At 41.8% G+C, this 26,339-nt stretch overlaps 2 pseudogenes; both read right to left on the bottom strand.

The window, feature by feature from the left end:
- The window catches only part of LOC113407372, a 150,690-nt pseudogene that overhangs the window by 50,995 nt on the left and 73,356 nt on the right, over nt 1–26,339 (bottom strand).
- Nucleotides 23,084–23,293, bottom strand: LOC113407425 (annotated as a pseudogene).

Genomic DNA, 26,339 nt, shown 5'->3' with positions numbered 1-26,339 from the left:
GCCTGCCCAGCTCCTGGGGTAAATTAGAGTAGCCGCCAAGCTGTTCTAGCTTCTGTTCTTGTTCCCATCAGACCCTGGGAAGCAGACAACAGCCACAGCAGAGTGCAATCTGGTCACACCCTGACCCACCCCAGACATATCCCTATACCAGGGGCTGGGCTGAGAGGAGATCTGGGATAGAATCCATACACCAGCGCTAGACAAGCCAGGGATGTCCTCTATGGAGGGTGTATCACCCATTTCCGTCACTGTTAGGCTGCCAGTACAGCATAAAGGGTTTTTTGCGTAACTGCAAATCAGGCCCAATTTCTTCATTTGGTGTTTTTCCCTTCTGAACAGAAAAGGCTCATGAAATATTTAATATTTCAATTAAAAAGTCACTTTGGAAAAAAGTTAAATATTCATTTTTCTGCAGTGCTGTGAGCTCAGAGCAGCAGCACTGTTCCAGGGCATGAGAACCAGAACCTGGGACTGGAAACCCAAGGGAAGCTGTTCAGCCTACATTCACTGTCTGAGCTGACTGAAGTGCAAAAAATAAACAGTCAAGTAGATTTTTAAATCCTTACATTTTTAATAATCTCAGGTGTCTCATGAATTTTGTGCTCACAGAGTCCCTTAAGAACTCGGAATTGATTCCTTGGCATTCTCAGTTTATACAAGGGATACCCAGAGAACATAAGAATGGCCACACTGGGTCAGACCAAAGGTCCATCTAGCCCAGTATCCTGTCTTCTGACAGGGCCTGGTGCCAGAGGCTTCAGAGGGAATTAACAGAACAGGGCAATTATCAAGTGATCCATCCGCTGTTGTCCAGTCCCAGCTTCTGGCAGTCAGAGCTTTAGGGATGGGGTTGCGTCCCTGACCATCTTGGTTAATAGCCATTGATGGACATATCCCCCATGAACTTACCTAAGAGAAGAAAGGCATCAACACCATGCACCTGAATCAATGGATGGGGGAACTTGATGGGGCCAGTGGTGAAAGGGGGGTAGTTCCAGTAGCAAGGGAGGGAGACACTCGCCAAGGGACAGTAGGTAGCTCCTCCCCCCAGGAGTCTCTGGCACCCATTGGCCAGCTAGGGCAGAGGGGTGCTGATTGGCCAGCATTTCCCAGCTCCCAAGATTTAGCCCCATGCAAGGACCCTGGGGAGCCTCTTTCAGTTCCATTCCAGCAGCCCACTCTACCCACACAAACTAGGAATGGGAATACAGCCTAACAAATGCTGTGGTTCCAGTCAATCGCCTGTTTACGGGGTCAGGAAGGAATTTTTTCTCTCGTGGGCTAATTGGCAAAGGAACAGAGAGTTTCTTGCCTTCCTTGCAGCACCTTCATGCCACCAGGGGTTAGGATGGAGCATGCTTAGTACCTGACTGAGGTACAGTTGTTTATTCATTATAGTTTACAGCTGGTTTCCAGTGAGATTAGGAGAATAAAATTAATGGTTCCCAGAGGTAAAAGTCCTGGGATTTTTAAGTCTATGGATTGATCACAAACAATTGAACATGTTATTGATGGCAGAGCCAAACCTGAGTGGCACTGTGCCTGTGTGTGCCAGGTTGAAATGCCGCTCACTGAAATTTGGCCTGGCAGCCCTTCCATCATTTTGGGAGCCCCTCAAATGGGGGGGCGCAGGGCAAAGTGCCTCCCTCTCCCCTCCCCCACGACCCTGTTTATGGACCAATATACCACTGTGTTAAGTGCTGTACAAATACAGAACAATAAGACAGTCCCCTGCCCCAAAAGCTTACAAGTTCTACATCTGTTACTATTGCCTACACTGTTCCATTCAAAGCCCCAGTGCCTTTGTCAAACCCTATTCCTGAGTACAAAACATACCTCTTTCCATATAGGGAAGAAAATTAAAACTCTCTTAGGTGACCAGTCGCAGCTAGCAAACACAGTTTAAACTACATCTATCAAACAGTGAATATTTGCAATTGCTCCTGAACAATCTATAGATTTAGAAGAAAAAAACTTGACAAAAACTGGCAAAATTAATTGAAATAATGAGCAAATTTGAGGTATTCACAATTTGCTTGCAGCTATTCAACAATTCATGCCTCCTACAGGAATGGTGTCCCTAGCCTCTGCTTGCCAGAAGCTGGGAATGAGTGACAGGGGATGGATCACTTGATGATTACCTGTTCTGTTCATTCCCTCTGGGGCACCTGGCACTGGCCACTGTCGGAAGATAGGATACTGGGCTAGAGGGACCCTTGGTCTGACCCAGTAGGGCCATTCTTATATTCTACCACTGAACTCTGCCCACTATTCCACACAGTTGTCCTTGCATTAATGTACATAATATTATATATAACAATTTACAAGGTCCAATCCCTGAAAATAATTGTGATTTGGGATGACACAAAATACACAGTGATAACACATGGTCATTGCCCCTTTCACTGTTGCCTTCTACCACAATAAAACATTTCAGAAGGTGCTATTGGAATGTTGGTATTTCCAAAGGACATAGCTTGTATAGGGGTCAAAGTGTGTACCAGTTGGTATCCTTTCTATCAGGTACATTTGATAGTTCTCTAGTATGTAAAGTGTTGAATCAACAGACTCCTGGGCATTAGAAAATAGTGCGGACAAATATGTAATTCAAGTAAAGGACATTGTTCAAGTAGCAGCCCCTTCACTAGTTCCATCTCTTCCAGAACATGTAGGCTACCGGTATGTCTACACCGAAGCGCTACAGCAACAGCTGCACCACCGTAGTGCTTCAGTATAGTCACTACAGCAGCAGGAGGGGTTCTCCGATGGTGGTAGTTAGTCCACCTCCCTGAGAGGCTGTAGCAAAGTTGACAGAAGAATTCTTCCATTGACCCCCAGGGGTTAGGCTGGCATAGCTCAAGGGTGTGGATTTTTCACACCCCTGAGAGATGTGGCTATGCCAGTGTAAGCTTTCAAGGTAGAGCAGCCCTTCGTTTTAACAGCACTGCCTACTTGAAACACTGATGCTCATGAATGAATTAAGAGGGTTTCATTTGTTTTATTTATCATTGTTCTGAGCTGGATGAAACCTTGCTATGGGTTGAGCTAAAACCTCATTCAAACTGATTTGTGAATCATTTAAGACAGGGTACGGTTAAGGGGCCATGCCCAAAAGAACGCCTCACGGAGTCTGTCCAGAAACGAAAACTTTGTGGGCAGAAGGTTCCACTGGGCTTGTGACTTGGTGTGGGGGAGGGCTGTGCAAGAGGGAAGAGAAATCACACAAACTGAGAACAGGCAAGGATAGAGAGAGAGAGAGGCAAAAAGCAAGCAGTCTCTGAGCACAGTGTGGAAAAAGTTAGAGAGAGAATTTTTGGGTCTGTTGGCTAAAGAGGTTTGGAGCTGTAAGCTAAAAACTGTTGGTTTTAGTTTTGGTTCCTCCTGCGTTTGGAGAAACAGGACTTTGCACATTTCTTATAAATAAACAAGATTGTGTCAAAGAAAATGCCATACTCCATCAATTTCAGCTTCCTACTCGCACATCCCCAGGGCCTTGAAATTTGACTAGCTGCTCAGGTTGAAAAAGGGCAATATTTGTACTGCTTTGCATAGCTTCATTGCACATGAAAGACATGGGCCTCTGTAGTGAAGCGAGACTCATCGGCACGGTGCCTCCTGCTGGGGGGTTATCCTGGGAATTAGCTCTTGTCCAGCCCGGAGCGCCCTCTGCAGGCACCTGCCTTAGGGCCCCTGTGTCCCTCCGGGACCCCAGTGCCCCTTTTCCACTGGGTTCTGTCCCCAGCAGTAACCTACAGTCTGGGTCTCCCCTCCCAGGGGAACCCCCAACCCTCTATCCCCACCTTGCCTCAGTGGCTACTGCCAGTCATCATCTAGCCCCCGCTCACTGGGCCAAACTGCAGTCTGTAAAAGGCCACTCATCATTGGCAAGGGGGGGGTCAGACCAGCTGCCTCTGCCTAACCCCGGGCTGTAGCCTTTGCAACCCCAGTACCTGTTTTGGCCATTTAGCAAGGCCCACAGCCTGGGGATTTACCAGGCTGGAGCTCCCCAGCTCCTCTTGCCTTCCCCCAGCCCTGCTCTGTTCCCTAAGCTCCCAGGAAGCCAGATCCTTCTCCCTCCAAGGCTGGAGAGAGCCTGTCCTAGTGCCTCCCTGTGCCCTTATAACAGGGCCAGGTATGGCCTGATTGGGGCGTGGCCCCAGCTGTGGCTGCTTCCCCAATCAGCCCAGCCCTTTTTTCTAGGAGCAGGGTAACTGCCCTGCTACAGCCTCATTTAGTCCCGGAACCCAATAGGTACAGCCTCATTTAGTCCCGGAACCCAATAGGTACAGCCTCATTTAGAATTAGTAGTAACATGCAGATTTCTCAGTCTCCCTTTCCCTCCACTCAGAGGGGAAATTGCAATTTTTTCAAAGTGCAAATACTTCTGGGTAATTTATCATCAAAAATATACAAACTTGATACAAGTTTATTTCTTTCAAAAAGGATTCTTCTAAATGATCAGATTCCAAAGTTTATATTTTATAATACACATATATAGTAATATAGTACATTGCAGGATTTAAAAAGGGAAACAAAATGGTCCACTCTTCTATTTTATGTCCAAACTTATGATGGGGCTTCATTTTTGTACTTTTTCCCTTTTAACTTACTCTGTGATTACAGTGCATTGTTCAATTAAAAAAATGATTCCTTACCCTCTCCCCATGTGATCTCAATATTATGGTTATGTATCCCTTGAAATGCATCAATGATGCATAATATCAACAAGGACTCCAGCTTCCATTTATCTTCAAATATTTCATAATCCACTGCAGAATATTCTCAGCTGCAATTTTTGCTTTCAAGTTTGGCCACCATGTGTGTAGCATTAATTTCTCTGTTCGCATGTAATTCATTCAGGGACTTACACCAGCTGAGAACCACATATGGAGGCCCAGATTTACGGAGCTTTTATTTTGTGCCATGGAAGCCTCAAGAAACAATTTTCTATTTGAATGTTGAGCATTTACAGTGGTCTTGTCATTCACTAGAGACAGTGGATTATAAAGTCATATTCTGCAACAATGCTACCCAAAAAACCCTAAGATTTAACAATCCAGCTTTATTATATTTTTAAGGCATTTTTTTAAAAATTCCCCACTCTCTTTTAATGTTTATTAGCTAATATCTACCTCCTTCTTTTACTGGTCCAGTTTCAGACACAGTTTCTGTCCCTGTGTGTGCCACCATAACAACTCTCAGAGCTACATTCAGAAATTAATTTGTGAGAATGCAGACCGATGTAGGTGTAACTTATTAACAGACGGAACTGGAAGAAGTTATAAGTCACACCAGCTTAGATGCCCTAAGATTCACCTCTGAACTTACCCTTCTCCCTCTGTCTTCCCTCTTTTTTCCTTTGTGGCTGACTCCAATGACACATTCCAAATTCCTTCTCCTCAAAATAGAAATATTGATTCCCCCGCCCCCATCCCAACATCCACCCTTTCTAACAGCCACATGCTACTGCATTTGGAATGCAATTTAAAAACAAACAAAACCCAGGCAATACTAGGCAATTTGGTAAATGGATGGATCTTAACTAAGTTCAGCCTATAGATTGAGCTATTTGTAAGAATAGTACTCATTCAATTATGCATAATGTGCAATTTGCTATTCAAACTGTAGGATTACTCATTAGATCACATCATATTCAAGCTGGGCAGTTTCTGCTGGAAAATGCTGATTCATTGAAAGTAAAACATTCCGCGGGAACACATCAGTTTTGATGAAGCTTTGAAAGGAAACCTGCCGCCTCGCCCACCTGCCCCCTCAGCAGAGTTTATTTCATTTCAGTAAGACTGAAACATGTCCCACTGCAAGAACATTTTGTTGTTTCCAAATGGAAATATTGGGAACTTGCACTTCTGCAAACTGGGCCCAACAATCTTTTTTCCATATGAATGTGGAAAAACTTTGATCACTAAAATGTTTTCCACTCAGCTCTACTAAAGATCAAGGTGAAACTAGCGGGGGGGCTCTAGTGAGGCGGAATGCAATAGCCCAGATTGGAATATGGCTACATCACTGGGGTTAACATTTCCATTTTTGTGAAGACAAGCAAGAGATTTTGCATGACCACCAAAGGTTAGGAGCTTGCCTGAGGTCTCATCTAAAAGATGGCACCTCCAGTAATACAGATTCCCTTAACACCGTGTCAGCATTCATTCAACATTCACGCTAAGAGTGCCCTCTACGGAATCACTAAATGGTGTGATGTAAACATTGTGGCTAATAGTTTATCAGGATTCAGAAAGGAACTGGACATTTATATCGATAACAAGAATATCCAGGATTATAATAGTTAACACTAACAACAATTTTAGAATGAAGGCCTCAGGGTTTAAGCCAATCTGACTGTTTTAGAGACCAGGATGAGACCTAAAATGGGGGACAGTTTATCCAACATATGCCAAATGCAGCATCTGGTGCTGGCCACTGTCAGAAACAAGATACTAGACTAAATGGATCAGAGTCTGAACCAGTATGGCAGTTTGTGTTCTCATTTCTAGTTTCAAATGTCTCTGCTTATTGTTGCTGAAAACAAGGGTGCAGCTCACGCTAATTCCTTCCAGGGTATGGAAAGAAAAGTACAAATCAACATTAGTTATGGCTCATCTCTGTGTTCTTGCAAGTATTAGCTTTAAATCAATAAATATCAGCAACAGTCCATTTCTTCTTCCACCCAAAAATAGTTCTATAAACTCCGTTGCCATAACAAACCATAAAGAACAGGCTATCACACTCTTATAAACGTTGCAACATACAATAATCCAAGTTACCAAATAAAGTACAAGTACTATATACCATAGGGCATCTGGCTTTATTTAATTTGCTGTATAACGGGTAATACATGACAGCACAGCTGACATGTGGAAGAGCATGTTGGGCCAACTAGTCAACTTAGCCACAAGCCAGCCTCCAGGATTGCATCCACAAAAGTGAGCATATGCTCATTTTGCAGCCACATGCCCAGAGTCAGAGTGCAAACATAGGGTTCTACATGCAAAACAGGTTCTACATGCAAAACAGGTGCACACCCAACTTGATACACCTGTTCTTCGCAATTCCTCCCAAAAATGTTGACATTAACTTTAAAAGCGCAAGGTACAAATTAAAATTGAGAGACCACCAACTGCATCTCTGGAGCAAATCTCACCTACATACCCCATTTATTTAAACAACAAGCTATTTGAGGGAGGAGCCTTTTTTTTGCCATGTGTTTGTACAGTGCCTAGAAAAAACATAGGGCTCCTAGGCACAATTGCAATACAAATTATAATGAACATATGCAGTGAAGTTAGTAATTACTGTGCCTTTGTTCATTATTTTCCTGCTTAATGTGAATTACCATCAATGGGAAAAATATGCCCTTGACAGAAAGAAGTGGGGGGAAATTGTGAGAGCAGCCAAGGACCTCTACGGTCTATAGAGCCAGGGAGTAAGTAATAAAACCAATTACTGCCCTAATCTAATTTGAGTAATGATTTTGGGCCAAGGGGGGGAAGATCCTGACAACAATTTTAGAGATTGACCAAAGTCTGAGATCTGAATATCTGCAATATTTGGGATAATATGGGTCCTCCTACAAATTTCACAGGTGACACCTATTCTGTAATGGACCAGACAAATATTCAAGATTCAAACACTTTGAACTTTGTGAAAGTCTGGATCAGAACTTTACAGCTCAGGCCCATCTCTAGTTAGTGGAAAGGTTTAGGGCAGAATTTGAACCACATAGTGGATATCGGCTTTGGTATTCTGCTCTTCCTACTTGCAGAGAACTCTTATGATCTCCAATAAGGGATCAGCTCCCAGGAAGACCATGATATTACTGTGACAGGTTGGATCACAGAAACCACCTTGGGAACTGCCAACTGATGTGCCAAGACTAATTCTGCCCCTGCTTTCCTGCCCTGCCTGGTTTGAGCCAGACCCGCTAGCCTGCTGCAAACCTAGATCCAGGTCTGAACCATGTCCCCTAATAGCTGTAGGCTTAATTGAAAGCAGCTTAAGAAGTGTTCCTGTCTTTAGCACTCAGATGCCCAACTCCCAATGGGGTCCAAACCCCAAATAAATCCATTTTACCCTCAAATTGTCTGTCCTCTATAAAACCGATAGAGAGATATGCACAGCTGTTCTTCCCCCCCCCCCCCAGGTATTAATACATACTCTGGGTTAATTAACAAGTAAAAAGTGATTTTATTAAATACAGAAAATGGGATTTAAGTGGTTCCAAGTAGTAACAGACAGAACAGAGTGAATTACCAAGTAAAATAAAATAAAACATGCAAGTCTAAGCCTAATACAGTAAGAAAACTGAATACAGATAAAGTCTCACCCTCAGAGGTGTTCCAGTAAGCTTCCTTTTACAGACTAGTTTCCTGCTAGTCTGGGTCCAGCAATCACTCACACCCCCTGTAGTTACTGTCCTTTGTTCCAGTTTCTCTCGGGTATCCTTGGGGGAGGAGCCAGCTGATGACAAAATGGAGGGGTCCCCACAGGCTTAAATAGATTTTCTCTTGTGGGTGGAGACCCCCTCCTCTCTCCTATGCAAAGTCCAGCTCCAAGATGGAGTTTTGGAGTCACATGGGCAAGTCACATATCCATGCATGACTCAGTTTTTACAGGCAGCAGCCATTGCCCACATGCTATCTTGAATGTCTCCAATGTGGATTGGAGCCTTCCAAGATCCATTGTTCGTTAAGTGTTTCTTGACTGGGCACTTAATTTGCACATTCCTTTCTCAAGGAGCCGACCAAATGCTTTACTAAGGCTACTTAAAAATCAAGCAAGTACACAGCCAATATTCTTACCTTTGAATACAAAAATGATACATGCATACAAATAGGATGAATAGATTCAGTAGATCATAACCTTTACACAGATATGTTACAATGCATATGTAGCATAAAACATATTCCAGTTATGACATATATACATTCATAAGCACTCAAATGGGCATTGTTTCCTATTCTGGGCGCCACACTTTAAGAAAGAGGTGGACAAATTGGATTGAGTACAGAGGAGAGCAACAAAAATGGTAAAATTTTAGAAAACCTGACCTATGAGGAAGATTTAAAAAACTGAGCAAGTTTAGTCTTGAGAAAAGAAAACTGAAGGGAGACCTGATAACAGTCTTCAAATATGTTTAGGGCTGTTATAAAGAGGACAGTGATCAATTGTTCTCCATGTCCACTGAAGGTAGAACATTCAAGCAGTAATGGGCTCAATCTGCAGCAAGGAAGATTTAGGTTTGATATTAGGAAAACTTTTCTAACTATAAAGGTAGTTAAGCTCTGGACTAGGCTCCCCAGGGAGGTTGTGGAATCCCCATCACTGGAAGTTGTTAAAGAACAGGTTAGACAAACATCTGTCAGAGACAGTCTAGTTTTCTTGGTCCTGCCTCAGCACACAGGGAGCTGGACTTGATGATTCTCAAGGTCCCTTCCAGCCTTACATTTCTATGATTCTATGATATATGGGCAAGACCTGACTTTTTTAAGAAACATGGTTTATATTTATGACTGGACACGCCAAGTGGAGCCTTCATGCCAGCTAATGCACTTCTTAGGTGTGTAGTGCCAAGTGCCTCACTAAATCCCCCCAGGATGCATTAATCAGCACTACTGCACTGGCTTGTATCTTTGCCCATTTCTAGTTGATGCCAGAGGTTAAATGGTCTTCTGACAGTGCTGGCAGAGTTTGAAACCACAAACTTGTAGCAATGTGCACAGTTCAGTGTGCCAGTTAATTCAGACCTCAGTCCCATAATATTGACACTGACTCCCCACTTGGCCCCTCTGAACCACCTTTCTCCAGCCAATCTATCTAGGCATTTGTAGCGTGCCTATCACTGTAGTATCCAGCGTGCCTCTAATTCCCCACTGCTAAGACTCTGCCCTTTTGGAAGATCCTACAGGAGTGCTGCTTTCTCATCTCAGATCGCATCACCACATACAGGTCCACAATCAGAGTAGGACCACAGTGCACCCCTCAGAAGGGAAGCAACAGAGCACAAAAAAATTGAACAGAGCTGAAGCCCAGCACAGAAGCGGAGCTGCACATGATGACACAGCCAGAGATGGGATTTTGGAAGTTAGCGAGGGGGCAGGATGGAGCTGAAAGCAAGTGGGAGGTTGCAGAAAGGGAAAAGTGAGCACGGGAACGGATGCAAACTAGTGTTTTTGAAACTGAATGAGTAACCAGAAGTCCCAATGAAGCCACAGAGGATTGACGGTACTCAGCACTTCTCAGGCCTTAAGGACTTGTGCCCTGTAGAATAGTTGAAGAAGAACTCAGCAAGAATTTTCAAAGGGGATGGTAAAGGGTGATGTGCATCTGTATATGTGGGGGAGATTGGGAGAAACACCAATGTAAAGAAGCAAACATCAAAGCAAATCTTCCCCATTGTGCTGGCATCCAGCAGTGGCTATTCACAGATTTAACTGACATCCTTTTCAACATGCCATCATCATAGAGAAGTCCCTGCCCCTTCTCAAGAACTGAAAGCCAACAACTCATAAATACCATGGGCCTGATTCTCAAATGTTTGCATCAGAATAAAACTCCATTGATTTCAGCAGAGTTACATTGGCAGACAACTGAAGGAATGCAATGGAGAATCAGGAGACAGAAGCTTAGACAATCTTTTTCATGGCTGAACTTTTCCCATATTTGACGGTGGTCCAAAAGGTAAAAACTCCTTTTGGAAAGTTTGATTAGTATCATTTCAGGTATTTTTGAGCTCCATGAACATGAAAAATAATTTTCCCCTTAAATTTGTGCTTGCATAACTCAAAATAAGCCAAAGCTAGAAACTTTTAAATTGGCTGGTTTTATAGCTGTCATTAACAGGGGAATGGGGAAAAAAACAGTCATATGAAGAAAAGTTCAGTGGTCCAAATTTTGATCTCAGGTAAGGTGGTGTAACACAGGAAAATCAATAGGACCCTATAAAAATTATCTCTTTAAAAAAAAGAAATCCATAGAATTTAATTTTAAAAAATGATAATCTTAAATTTTGTAGGATTTTTCCAGAAGGAGTAATTTCAATTACCTGTGTATTATAATATGCAATTCAATGGGACAACTTAATGTTGCAATAGAAATCTTAAACTTTCTGAATTTCCTGATCTTTGTTTGCTGGCTATCTCAACCTTGTTGCTGCACTGAGGTTAGTTTTATATTTAGTATCATTATCTAGTTTGTACTAGACCTGGAAAAAAATGGTAACATTGTGGCTTGATCCCCGGCCCCCATTCAAACAAAAGAACCAAAACCAAAACACTGATGAAAAAATTCTAACCAACTCTAATTTACACTTTTATCATGTCCTTCATCCAAAGTTCTCAAAGCCTTCTGTAAACAGAAATCAATTAGACCCTGCTCCAGAAGTTCATTTAAGCACGTTTAACTAGAAGTCCTTTTGGGAGCTGCTCACATACTTAAAGTTAAGCACGTGAGCTCTTAAACCTCTGTAAGTTAAATAATTTTTATACCTATTTTACAAAAAGAGAAACAGAACCACAGAGATTTTAAGGTCAACATTTTCAGACGTGTCCACTAATTTTGGTTTCTTCCTTATTTCAGTTAAAGGCACGTAGGGCCTGATTTTCAGACATGCTGAGCACCACTGACTTCTCCAGCTCTCCTCACTAGACTATGCTCCTTTCTCCCATGAGAGGAGCATGATTCCTGCATTAACTGATTCCCGGGTTAACAGTGAGACTAGCATTTAATTTCTCCATTAAATGGGTCAGCCAAGTTGAATTACTGAGCAAAGGGGTGCCTGGGTTTCATTACCAAATGCAACCAAAGAAATGAATAATAATTAAAAAAAAAAGGAATTAAAATAATGTGACGAATTCAAGGGAGTTCCAAAATATCATGTTGCTGAAATACTTCTGCTAAAAGTGTGCCTGCACAGATGGAGCGGAGCACTGTCACCAGTGACCTTGTTCACTCTTCCGCACCAACTCCATTTTTCCAAGTTTCTTCCTCCTACTGGAGCTACGGACCTTCCATCCTCAGCGGTATTGTGACTTGCCAGCACACATCTTTGAAAGGAACATCTTTAAGCACTCATTTGAAAACAAAAAAAAGTGAGACGGGAAAATGATTTCCTTAGAAAGCGAGCAGAATAACCACCATTGCACAGCATAACATTGCAGCACTAAACGTATATCACCCTTGTTATAACTGGAGATTGTCAGTAATCATTACCAGAGATCTAGGCTATGAAAGCATAGTAGTTAATCACCTGCTCTGATTTGGTGGTTTTAAAGGATCCACTGGAGAGGGATCTTTTTATGTGTGCTTTCTGTCAGTGGGAATGGGATTATACAGGAGTCAGAATTGACATAGGTAATTTCTGATGAACTCTATTCTACAGATGGCCCTCACTCAAAGAGCACAGGGTCTCAAAAGCCTTGCGAAGTTTCAAAACCAGATGTGGATTTTTGAATCCATCTCTACATCTATTCTCATTCAGGCTTTCTGACTTCTAACCTGTCCTACTCTAGTCTCTTCACTCATGTTTTCCAAATGGAGCAGTCACTTAGGACTAGACTGTACCTAGCCTGTTCAGATGTACAAGGTGAGGGGAAGAGTGAGTCTTCTCCCATTTTGTGTGACCATGCAGAGGATACGCACAGTATCTATCACTGAGCTCCCTTTGTGTAGAAGGACCCTGATATCGTAATGCTGACAGCCATGCTAGAAATCCACTGGGAGCGTGGACAGACAGGGCAAGCACATGCTGCAAGCTACTAAAAAGTTTTAGAAGCAGTTGCCACTGTATGCTCTTCTCCAGGGCCTGCTGCAGGTCTAGGGCCTGCCCCTGGGACAGTGACTGCAAATTACCACCTCTACATTCTCTACTACTGCACAGTGGCTTAAAGCCACAGGGCACAATTCTGCCCTAAATCCAAACTCTGCTCAGAATAGTGGGTTGGAGTCCTACTTCTGTGCACCTGGCCCTGGCATCTGTTAGAGCAGCCTTGAGGTGGCTCTAAATTACTCAGCTAGCATGACAGAGCACCACACTCCTGCCTCACTGGGGTAGTGATTGGTACAGGAGCCAGCTTCAGCAGCTTTACACCAGCAGAGTGTTCCTCTCCACAAATAGGAATTCTCCACTGCCCAGCTACAGCTAGAATCCAGCCCTTTTACATCACCTGAGCAGTGGAAAGAAACGAGGCCACAAGCTACAATATTGTCCACAATTCAGCCCTCAGTGTTCTGTATTTCGCTTAGGAGCTGAAATGCTATTTTTAAGCCATGTTGAAATGCTACTGTTAAACAGTAGGGCAAAGAATAAAATTGGGCCTGATCCTGCAGACCTTACTCAGGCAAACTCCCATTGCCTTCAGCAAAAGTTTTGTCTAAAGACAGCAGTATCTGGCCTAGTGTAATTAACTTGAAAAAGCAGATGAATGTTATAGACACCTAATGCCTGTTGTGTGTAGGGTTTTTTGTTGCCTTTAGAATGTTTAATATTTTGAGAAGTAAACTAGAAAGACTTAGCCAAATTACGTATTTTCTCTAAACTGTCAGTGTTATTTCAACTGGCAAAGTGAATGGGATAAATTGGATTAGATGCTGTCTATACTTCAAATCCTAATTGTGAAGAATCCAAATGTTCGAGCAATGCGTGGAGGCAAACCAAAAAGCAAATACTACATTGTCTGCAAAGCAGCAGATAGCTCAGTTTACCAATTAGTCAAATGGTTTTGGTAGCATGACTGATCTCTGAACAGAAGCATTCCATGTCTATTGGGTCCTGTGCAATGAGGTTTATGACAGCACAGCTCTCCATCCTGTGTCATGAAAAACTATACAACCTGGAGTACAGCACAGCACTTCCAAGCTTTGGGTATGTATTCTGGTGTCATCACAGTAACTCCAAACCAGAGTAGGGCGAGAAATCTACCTTCTGAATTATAATCTGGAAAAAATTACAGTACGGTAGTTCAGATTGAATACATTGAAATGTGAAACGGTTAGTAAACATACCCAGATGAATGGTGGGACGTTGGTTGTTGATGGGGAGGACTGTGATGTTCAGATCACAGATTGGGAGACTGGTGTGAAGAGGTAATGGTGGAGGGAGAGCTTTATTAAAACAGCAACTATCCACTGTACCAGCCTCTCCATCTGAGACAATGAGGTTCAAGTTGTCGTCACAAAGGCTATGTCCTATTTCACCTCCTAGAAAGAAACAGAGAATAGAGATACTGAAATCACACTCACAGGAGAGCATACAAGAAGAGTAGAAAAGATCATCTGATCTTTCCTTGAAAAACAATAAATCAATCAAGTATCTTCAAAGGCCGAGGACTTTGGAGCAAAAAACAAAGGAACTTGTGTGTATTTGGAAATGTTTTAGATTTGGCTGTCAAATAAAATTCAGTCTCATAACAGCCATTGAATTTAAAAGACCAGCCCAACAAACCCCTAAGTAGTGCCATTTAATGCTCTCCTACATAGCAAACCTGTAAGCTATATTACTGGAAAGTTAATACTAGAATAACATGTAAAATAGTGCATAGTATTATCCCTTTTATCGTGTCGTCAGTGTGAGGAGCTCAAAGCTCTTTGCATACTTTAATGAACTAAACATCACAACAAGCCTGTCAGGTAAGGAAGTCCTGTATTATCATTTCCATTTTACAAATGGAAGAAATGAGTCAACGAGTTTAAGGCATAAGCTTTCAATATCATCAGCTAGTTTTTCTCTGACTTTCAGAGATGTTGAGCACCCACAGTTCTGACTGAAGTGAAGTTGTGGATGCTCATAATCTCTCAAAGTCAGGACATAAGGGTCTCCAGTTGAACGCCTGCCCCCCAAAAATGGATGCACCCAAAATTAGTAGATACTTAAAAAAATTAGGTCTAAGGTCACACAGGAAGTCTGTGACAAAGCCAGGAACATACCTCAGATGTCTGGTTTCTCAGTCATGGTCTAGAGCCACACAAAAAACAAATGGAGTCAGGAATGTCTAAAATATAACAGGTACTAGAGCTGGTCAAAAAAATGTGTTCTCACCGTGTCCCTTCACAAAATTTTGACAGATGCCCTCCAAAATTCTTTTCATCTAAACTTTCCACAGAAATGTTTGAATTTTTGGCAGAAATTCCAATACTGAAAAAGGTATCCAAAAACTGAAATAGTTCAGTGTTTTGACAAAAAAAAATATCTAAATTTTCTATAGAACACACACACACACACACACACACACACACACACTTTTTAAATAAAAATTTCACTTGGTCAGAAACCTAGTTTTCATTTACAATCAGTTTCAACAGAAAATTTTTGACCTGCCCTACACAACACAGTCTCTGTGGGGAGGCTGGAAATCTGATCATCTAACCCTGTGCAGTGCACAAACCCTTTTTATAATAAAAATCTTCTGTTTGGTACAACAGGCAATAAGTGCCACATGTAGAAAGCATTATAAGGGGAACAATTTTATTGCCCATCCTTAAAAAAAAAAGTTGTATATACCATACTGTACTAAAATAATAGCAGTATATAAGCAGAATTCATTTCTCTAGACTGGGTGGGCTTTATCAACTAACAGGTTACAGCTTTTCATTTCAGACAGGCCAATATTCTTAAAAACAGCTTTATCTTTAAGAAAACAAAAGGGCTAAAAAAAATCCCGTAGAATAGAATACAGTGTCAGAAAATTCAAGAGAACACAAAAGCCCCTACTTCCATAAAGACTTGCTGCAGCTGATCTCAAGGTGGAGATATATTATTTAACAATTACTAGGAGGCATCTACTGACAAAACAGTACCCACCAAGATGAGGATACAGAATGCTAGTGTGCAAACTGGCAATATTTCGAGTGCCCAATCTGCCCATAGGATGAATAGCGGTGTTCTTGGGAAAGAGCAGAGCAACAGAGAAAGCAGTCTCCCATCGCAAAGGCTGCTACAGTCACAGGGTGGGGGAGGAGAGGGGAAAGCAGGTGGTTTTGAACTTGAAAGAAAGATTAATGTATTGAAGTAGTTCTCTTCTCCAGGCTGATGGCACGAACAATAATCTGCTGTGCTTGAAATCTGTACAACAGTAGCATTCTTGCTGCTGTGCAGGAGGAATTGAATGATAATGTATATGGACATAAAAGCGAAAAAGAAAAAAAAAACCAGTGAGAAACAAGAATTTTTTTCCTACTGTAATTAAAGTATTTTAAAAGACAGTGTTTTGATGTTCTTTATTGCAACTGAAACTGCACAAGAAAGTGGGTTGGCGGACACTTCTTCTAATACTCATTAGTATATACAAACACAGTTTTAAAGTAAAATCAGAAAAGGTGCAGGAGAGAATTTCACTGAAAATTTAACACTCTAAATATTGGTTTGACTCAAAACAGCAAAGACAAGGACAATTCAGGCAGCTATTCCACCCTTAACTCATCCTGTAGTGCCCAGGTAACTCAGTGCAAGTAGCACAGGGCAGGTCTAGGGCTCAACAAATACTTTGGGTAGAAACAAACTGTATGAAATCACCCACATTAGCAGGTGATTAAATGTTTGTTTCTGACACCTATGAGATGCCTGTGTCAAGCTATTGTGATGGTATGTCGCTACACAAACATGCACTGAAGTCAAAGTGAATGACAGTAGCACAATCTGGCCCTAAAATAGGAGTCCAAAAGAGGAATCTGAAACTAACCAAAATACAATCTAACCAGCTGGAAAGAGCCAAATCTTCTTTGACAACAGGCTCCAGCCTCAAACAAGTTTTAATCACAGAGTTATAGACCTCTTGATAAGAAGGCTTATAATAAAAAAAAAAATAGAAACAGACCATAATACAATAATCCATAGTTGTGGTGGCATTTAGTAATAAAAAAATAGAGAGGTAGCACTTAATAAGGAACAAGCAAACTGTGAAAATCAAAATTGTATATTACCCGTATGTATGTAAGTGATCAATCTCTGAGTGACATCCAGCTGGAAGAATTTATCCACCATGAATCCTCTCTTTTGAATCACCCCATGCGCTGGAGCACGAGCAATCATGTATGTCAATTTTGTGTCATCACTATCAGCATCTGTTGCATAAAGGTATTCTGTGGTGATAACAACGTGTCCTCCCTCCGGACACTCCAGTCTTGATTTTAATCCTGCCTGTAGCTCTGGGGGCTTATCATTAACTGGTATAATCTTGAAAGAATGAGAAGGGGAGGGAGAGGAGAGATATTTTCATTTATAGTTCAAAGTCCAAAAAGCAGTATTGGACTAGATTTTATTCTAACAACAACCTTATTTCCTCTGTCACTCATATGGGGGAGCTCATCTAACAAGCAAGTAATAAACTGTTGCCTCTCAGATATATTCCTGTAGCACACTTCACACTCTGGGAAGGTTATTTGATCCATAATGGTTATCAGCTGCTGTTTATTCTAATTGTTATGGTCAAATGTTTAGCATCTGAGTCTCGATCTGGGATCTATCAGTAACTTTGGACATCGGTGATGCTGGTGGATTTGTTCCCAACCAATTAGATGAAATTGGAAATGTGTTCCAATTAGAGTGCAAATAAAAAAATTAAATATTTTCCGTTGAATGTAACTTTACCAAAAACATCTTGATGAGCTATTATGTAAATACCTCATTTCTATCAGCATCCTGAATAGCAAACTCACAGTGCAGAGGAGGTTACAAACACTATTTCATGTTATGGAGCAATTAGTTGAGATGCAATAGTTAAGAGTGAGCCTACACTTCCATTTTAAGACAAAGGCCAGGTCTACACTACCGCGGTAGTTCGACGGCTGGCAATCGAACTTCCGGGTTCGATTTATCGCATCTGGTCTGGACGCGATAAGTCGAACCAGGAAGTGCTCGCCGTCGACTGCGGTACTCCACCTCAGCGAGAGGAGTACCGCAGAGTCGACGGGGGAGCCTGCCTGCCGCGTGTGGACCGCGTCTGAACCGCGGTAAATTCGAACTAAGGTATGTCGACTTCAGCTACGTTATTCACGTAGCTGAAGTTGCGTACCTTAGATCGAATTGGGGTGTTAGTGTAGACCACGCCTTATTTTCTAACTCCCTTTCCTTCAACACTTTAGCCTTTTATTGAAGGATGAGGTAGGGACTCGGGAAGAGAATTTAGGGGGGGAGGTGGCAAGATGTTTGGGTTGCTTTTACGTTTCATCTCAATTCTGAATTCCTGGGTTCCCAACACTTGTTTTTTATTTTAAACTACAATGTTATTATTAGTTTTATTCACTCTGATGGTATATTCTCTCAGCCTTAACTCCACCTTCATCTATGTCTGGACATCTAGCTTCTCAGATAAAATATTAAACTTTAACATTACTTATGGCATTTTGCGTTATATTTCAGACCTACAGCTGTTCAAAAAATGTCCATCAACATTATTCAACAGAAAATGGGGTTTTCAACTGAACAAAGTTTTTCATGAAAGCGTCTGCTTTCCACAGAAAAAAATTGATTTTTCGTTGATGGAGCTGGTGTGGGGGAAGAATGCCCAAAAACCTAAATATTTTAATTTGGCTGTGCTGCCATGGTGACTCATGTGAGTTGCAGTTTGGTTGACTTTTATCCCTATTCTCCTCTGTGGGCAGGGTTCCCTGGCCAAATTACATCTCCGATGGTGCACTCCCCCACCATGGTGGGCCTTCTCTCCAAAAGGGGAATCCATGGTGCATCGTGGGATATGTAGTCCAACCAGGGAGTCTGGCCTATAAAGGAGAATGTGAGCACGAGGCACATGATCTACAAGTCCCCATAAGGCTCTGTGACAGCAGTTCCAAACAGAAATAGTTCACTCTTCATCCACAATTTTTCTGATTTTGAATTTCTGCCAACAAATTGAAATTTTCTGTGAAAAATTCAAACAGCTCTATTCAGCTCTACTCAATACTCACAAAGTTCACTGTTCTATAGATTCCCCAAGGGAGGAATATGGATTACATCATGTAATCTATCTATTTTCTAACTTCACAAATGAAGTAGTGTTTTGTAGAATTACAGTAAAGGAAATCTATCTGCATGAGAACAAAGCATACAACTAACAGTCACCAAAACACTCTATCTTGCATTCCTTACTTAGGCAAGACTCCCTTTGAAATGCCAACTGGGCTCCTAGTGCAACTGCATTTACGTGTTCAAAGACAGATTTTAAAAGGGCTAAGGTAAATTTCTACCATGGTTTTAAATAGGTAGCAGTGTCTATTACACAGGATTTGAGAAGGTTCAATAGCAGGAGAAAATAGCTACTAGGAAGAGAGAAAACCAAAGTGTCTTTTCCCGTTTTGGTCTATAGGTAGGCTCCTGATCCTGCAAAGACTTATGCACATGCTTAGCTAGACACACACGGTGAGCAGTCTTATTAACTTCAATGGATCTACTCCTAGTGTGTATAGTTAAGCATGTGCATAAGTCTTTTCAAGATCAGGGCCTTAGTCATTAATAACTCTGGAGTTGTTTTATAGACATTTCTGCTTAGGCTGAGTTTGACTCCTGGATGAAACCTTTCCGGGAAATCTGGTAAAAAGATTGATGAAAATTAAAAATCTACTTAGTCGAGCTGAAGTAACCAATATGTGATTAATACTTTCCAATTATATTTCACTACAGTGCATTGCTGAATTTCTTATTACCTGCACTCTTAACACTCCATCTGCAGTGTTAAATCCATCTGTTGCTGGAAATATGACTATATCTTCAAGGGTTTCTGAATCATCATGCTGGTACCTTTTAACATAATTATAATGAAAAGTGATATTCATTAAGTAGTGAATATTAGAAACCTATAAATAGAAGGTGGGGGGAAGGACTAAGGTCTAGCAATGCCCACCACTTACAAATGATCCTGTGAGATGCTTCTGTTTAATCTTAGCATATTGGTCTAGAGCCTCAGCCAGCATAAAACAGCATCACTCCATTGGATTCAGTGAAGTTACACTGATTTATGCCAGCTGAGGATCTGGATCATGATAATTATTCAGTGGTTCAGAGGTAAGCGACAGAGATGAGTCCATGACATGAATCACAATTGTCTTCACTAGTGAATATAAACAAAGAAAAAATCCCATGTGTGCATAATTGTGAAAATGTCTTGCGTGACATGACATGATGTAAAAGACATTTATGTCCTCACCTCTAATAGGTGAAGAACCCAATACCCCTAGTCATGTATATTTTTGGACAGTATTCAATTTAGATAGCCCTGTTTTCTAAATGTACTCTAAAATTAATGACAATGATTTTTTCCCAAAAAATTTCTATTGCAGAAACAGAACTATTGTTAATTCTTTTGAAACGGAAACATTATTTGCAATGCAGAGATTCATTTTTTTTTTAAAGGTAGAATCCAAATGCATTACCTGACTTTGTAAGAGTGCAAATCCTCAAGGGTAAACATATCTCCTTCCTGCATAATGAGTCCATACAGTTCAATGTGCCCATATTGAGGACGTTTCTTCAGCTGGATTCGAAGATCATCCCTGGTGTCCAAGTCTGACACCATTAGATTCTCCCCAGAGATGAAGAAACTGGCACCTTCCTCTGTTGTTAGATGATTGGTGAAAATCTAAAACAGTGATGAGCTCACAAAATGCACTGAGGCACTATAAGGAATAGCAAAATAACATACACAGGAAAATAATGAGTTTAACATGTCAGCAACTAACAAGTATTTCAAAAGCAGACTTTGGCATAGGAGTGTCTATATTGGATTTCCTACTGATCTGCAACCATTCTCAGTGCAGGTTCAGAGTCTGCCTCCCAGATTTCATCCACGCGTCTCACCAGAAAGAAACCCACCTGCATTGCCCCATGTTAACTTTCAGATGCTGCTATCACACCACATGGATGTGGGGAAGGTAGTACTGGTTCTGGTTATTGTTGCTGTCCTGTGACGGGGTGCAAACAGCTTTCAATGTTGTACCCACATAGAACCATGACAGCCCATCTCTGCTTTAGTCAGGTAAACACCACCTGTTTTAGTAATCAGATGAGACCTATACTTTTCTTGGAGAAGCATAGTTAGATATTAAAAACCAACTAAGCAAAAAAATATAGGCCATTTACCAGACAGTAGAGTAAGCACCATAACTGAGCAGGAGGATATTGTGATCTACTTGTATTTCCTTGTATAGGAGGGAGGTTTGGGCAGAAGTGTCTTTAACCAACCTTTTCTTAACTGCAAAAAAGTGCATCTCAGTTTGATACAAGAGACAAGTGAACACATATGCAGGTGATCTTATTTAACTAGGTGGCTCGCCCAATCCTGCTTGGAATCTGGATCAGCACATATTGTCCTCCTGTGCTTTCAAAGTCCCTCAAATAAGTTCTAAAACCCTCACAGAAGTACTAAACAGAGGCTCCTCTTCCTTTGCAGGCAGACAGGCTCAAAACACCCAAGGATTCCAAACACAAAGAAGCAGGGCTGGCTCCAGCTTTTTTGCCGCCCCAAGCGGCGAAGAAAAAAGATAATAATAATTAAAAAAAAAAGATAAAGCCGTGAATGGCGGCACTTCGGAGGCAGCTCTACCGCGCCACTTCATTCTTCGGCGGCAATTCAGTGGCCGGTCCTTCCCTCCGAGAGGGACCGAGGGACCCGCCGCCAAATTGCCGCCGAAGACCTGGACGTGCCGCCCCTTTCCATTGGCCGCCCCAAGCACCTGCTTCCTTCGCTGGTGCCTGGAGCCGGCCCTGCAAAGAAGCCTCCATACACAAACCTACAGTCCAACAATGAAACAAAAACAACAATAACCACCGGGATGTATTCGCTTTGTGTGTACGAGTAGGGGTGCTGTTGCACTGTAGTGGCTCATCCATGGAGATGATAAAGTGACTTACTACTAATTTCAGCTATAGGAGTTCTCCTTACGCTCAGCGGCGGAGGCCTGTATGTTTAGAACTGAATCACCTAAGTTCTACTCCCAGCTCCCTACACGTGTGTAATTGCATCTGCTGTCTGCAGCATGTGGATGTGTCGTACCACAGAAACTCACAACCATCTCCACAGCAAACTAACAGCAACTCAGCAAAATAAAAGACAAGGAGACAAAGCCATTCTCAAGGAAGTAGACAGGAAGAGAGCATGTCAGAGAGACGAGGTCAATGAGGAATGTGTGGTCGCAGATAACAACATCATTCAATCCTCGGGAAGGCTTTTGGGCTTGACATTCACATCAGTAGGATTCACAAGTCCCAAGAGTCCCTGTTTTAGAGCTTAACAGTACTGCCAAAATCTACTTGGCATGAGTTACCTCCTCTGAAAAGCTTGTACTAAAAAGTTTGCAAGTCTACTCAATAGCACTATAGCTTGATGAAAGGTAGTTAGCACTAGCAGGTGAGTCATAATATTTCTGACCTGGTGCTGTGAATCAAACAGCAGGAAGAAAACCAATTTAACAACATGTTTGTTTCCATCACGTTGCTCATAAAATACTGCCCACTTCAGTGAGTAAAACCATAGATAGATAATGTAAAAATGTTTAGAGCCTCTCTCTCTCTTCTCCTCAAACTCCAACTAGAATGAAAAGCTTTCTCTATCTGCCTGCCTGAGAAAAGTTTGCTGCCTCTACATCCCTATAAACAAATACTGGGACAGCACAGGGGCTACAGAAAAGCACTGACTATTCACTGAGATATAAGGAAGCTTATGAAGAAAAGTAACTTTCCCTTAGGAGGAGGAGGAGAGCTTTCCCCCTTGCTTCAATAACAGACAAAGCAACTAAGGAAGGGTTAGATGAATTTGCCCAGAGATCTCTGAGTCATAACTTAAGCTGCTAAAAGTTATGTCCTAGTACTCTATCAAAGAGGCTTTTCTAATGGACCTGAACCTTTTTCTTTGCACTGTGGCGGTTTTCAGGGCTTATCGATGGCTGAAAGGTGTGACAAAGTCAGTCCTGACACAGATATAAGAGAGTGGTTTTGATTTTTTTTTTTTAACTGGAAAAAAATCCTTTATTTTAGTCTCTGAAACACAACATTCCTCTTCATTAAGTCAAGTGGAGTAGGTATGAACTGTCGCCTCTTCATTAGAGGTAGTCACATCAGGCTTGCCATCAAGCTGCAGCATGCAGGTCAGCATAATTGCCTTGCTTCATGCTCAGATTCCAGCAGCATCAGGACATCCCCCTCACGGACAGGCCTCTTTACGTTCTGGATGATGGATCTACTGGTGTCGTCCATGAATTCAACACGAACCTGGGTGCACTGGCCCTGCGAGCTCGGCTGGCCCAGCACCTTGGTGACCTGGGCCAGTTTGATGGGGTGCATGCGGCTCGTATCCATGGCAGCTGCTCCGGTTGGTGGAGGGCAGATATATCAGCTCTAGAATGGTGAAGGCCCTGTGACCTATGAATGGAAAAAAGGTTACCTCAGGATAATCAGAGACACCTGAGTCCAGTTAAGGGCTGCCAGTGACCTTTCAAAACCCCTCTTCGGGTGAGAGAAAAGAGGGGAGAGATATGAGAGAAGCTGCAGCAGAGGCACTGGCAGCAGGAAGGAAAGGCTTGTCCTGGTGGAAGGCTGTCTCTCCACTCTATAGGGAAAGAAAATTAACAGCTGCTTGGGGTAGGTCTGGCAACTAGGAGCCAGCATAGTAAGGTAACGCCCTGGAGAGGGGGCAGGGGAAAGTATTTCTGTTTGCATCGTGAGGTTGTTCGTTTGTTTGTTATTTTTGGGGTGGGGGGGGGGTTGTTTTGCTTAAGATAACGCCTTGGGATAACCCTGTGGCCAATCATGTAAATAGGGGGAAATAAAGCCAGAGTGAAGACTGATTTATTCCATGCCCCCACTGCCCAAGGGAGAAATGCTGAGGCCGCTAAGGTAAAGGTGGTGTCCTGCCACAAAGGGCATCGTTAGATAAAGGAGACAGAGATCAGAGAATGGCCCCAAGCACAAATGCATATTAGATAACTGTATTAGTTTTAAAGCATAGGGGCCTGAAGTAAAAACTCCACGAAAAAGCAGCAATGAAAGTGACTACGCTTTAATTAATTAAACTTAATGTTTATTTTCTTCTGGAAGGACCTCAATTCATAGGAAGAAGTCAGGCAACAATTGTGTGGGGCAAAGGAATGTATCCCCATAAAATAAGCAAAGAAATAATTGATTGACTGGTTTGAATATTTGAAGCACCGCGATCAAAAGCCAGCACACACTTGAATAATCATCCTTTTTGTCATAGATTCAAATCCCTCAACTCTCCTGTTTACTCTAGAGCTGTACAGTGGAAAGTCATTAGGAAGGCATCATGTCGACTGATAATTAGGATACTTGATAAATACCTTAGGTGCTTCATCATCCACAGGCATCACTGTGATGTTAAAGTTGAGTCCAGCCACTACTCTTCCCTGCTGGTCACTAACAGAAAACTCAAACTGTTCAAACAGCGGGTCAGGACCACTCTCTCTCTCTCTGGGGGCATGTACACCACTTTTAAATGTGTTTCAGCATGCTGTGGGAAACAGACGTGACAATATCACATAGACCTCACAAGTTTAATTTCCTGAGTTATGGATGAAGAACATAATGTGAGATGTGGCACTGGTGAAAACCACTGCAGCCTGACTCACCTGGCATATTCATCCATAAATCAACCTCTTACTGTCATCAAAATGAATGCAACCAAGCAGTTCTTCTGGCAAGACCCTCTTGATGTACATATACAGCAGACCATTTGCATGTTTTTGAAACATTATTAAGAAGGAAACCACTCAGGATCATTGGGACTTATTGCAGCCATGGTGGGCCAAACTGATCCTTGGTGTGACTCCATTGAAACGAGGGAATTTGACCCACTGTGTGATCATAGAAACAATGAAAACATCATAATCGCAAAGGAGATTTAGGTGTCCAAATCCAACTGGAAGCATATAGGATTTGGGTGCTTATCTTTCCACTTGTGCCTTTGAAAATCTTCCCCTAATGCCTACTTTAATCAAAAGATCTGATTTGGTAAAATGAGTGCCTTTAAAAAATATTATACACTTACCACCTGGAGTGAATTTACCCCAATATTTCTGAGTACACTGCATATAATATGGTTTAAGTAAATACCACCAAGTTGCAAAACTTTGTTTAGTAGCACCCAGTGTACCATTCATTACAGGTGAAATCCAGTCCTCTGCAGTTGGACAGCATCATGACTGGTCACGGTTTAAATCCCACTCAAAACAGCACCACATAATTTCTAGTAATATAAAAGATTCCAGTTGTTTACCTGAGTGAACGATGTCAGCATAGAAATAGCAGGATCTTTTTTATAGCTTTTCATGCTGTCTGTGAAAATTAGCTTCACCACATCACAAATTCTGCAAGAGGGGGAAAATGTTAGATCTTTTCTCAATTGGCTTATAAAGTCTAATTTAGCCCGACAGTTTCATACATACCCGGGAGAAGAGGGAGAGAAACATGATTTAGTAACCATGTACATAAACTGATTATCTGGGGACTCGGTGTCTGTAAAGTGGAGGTGATTGTTTGTGATGTGTGCAATCTCAGTTTCTTTGACAACAAGTTGTCTTGTAGTCCCAGGAACTTCCTCTGGCAACTGGTCTTTCACCAGCATAACATGAATCATTACAGTCTACAAAAGAATTGAAAAATTTGGGGACATAGACCATGAAATCTGATCAGCAGCAGCTAGAGAATTCTGCTCTGCTGCTAACAGTAAAACATGTTTGGAAATGAAAAATACAATTTTCCATTGATCTTGTGCTTTCCAAATACCTTGATATTTCTATTCATTTATTTTATTCGTGCAATCCTTCCAAAGAAAACATGGGAGGGAACTAATAGCTAAATCTTTAATTGTGCGCCTGATCTTTTTAATTCTGGTGCAAATCAGGAGTAACTCCATTGATTTCACGGCAGTAAAACTAATTTTCCACAAGTATGAGATGAGAATCAGGCTCATGAAGTATAATGTTAGCTTTTAGCAAGACATTTGCTACATAAGTCCCAGCATCCACATAGTTCCTTGCTATGCAATATTATATCTTCTGGGATTCCTGCCCCCCGACACAGCATGCTGGACCATTGTCAAAAAACTAGCCATACTCGCTTGAATATCTGAAAGGTTAGGAGGTTCCTGACTGTCAGATAAGATAAAATCAAATGAGTCTTGAAAAATCTCTCCTCTACGATGGTGATAGTAAATGAGGCATGGAAGACATCTCTTTGCAAGAAGGTTGACACAGGAATACCTTGAAAATACAATAGATACAGCACAAATAGTTTTCAGAAAACAATCCTTGGCTTTTCTCCCCTTCCATTAACTGGTAGTCCCATCTCACCACAGTAGCATCCTAGTGTGTGGGGCATATACCTAGTA

The sequence above is a fragment of the Terrapene carolina genome, unplaced genomic scaffold (assembly GCF_002925995.2).
Source record: "Terrapene carolina triunguis isolate 2854851 unplaced genomic scaffold, T_m_triunguis-2.0 Scaffold211, whole genome shotgun sequence".
NCBI classification, from domain to species: domain Eukaryota; kingdom Metazoa; phylum Chordata; order Testudines; family Emydidae; genus Terrapene; species Terrapene triunguis.
Note: the sequence above shows the minus strand (reverse complement) of the source record. Positions and strands in the feature narration are given on the sequence as shown.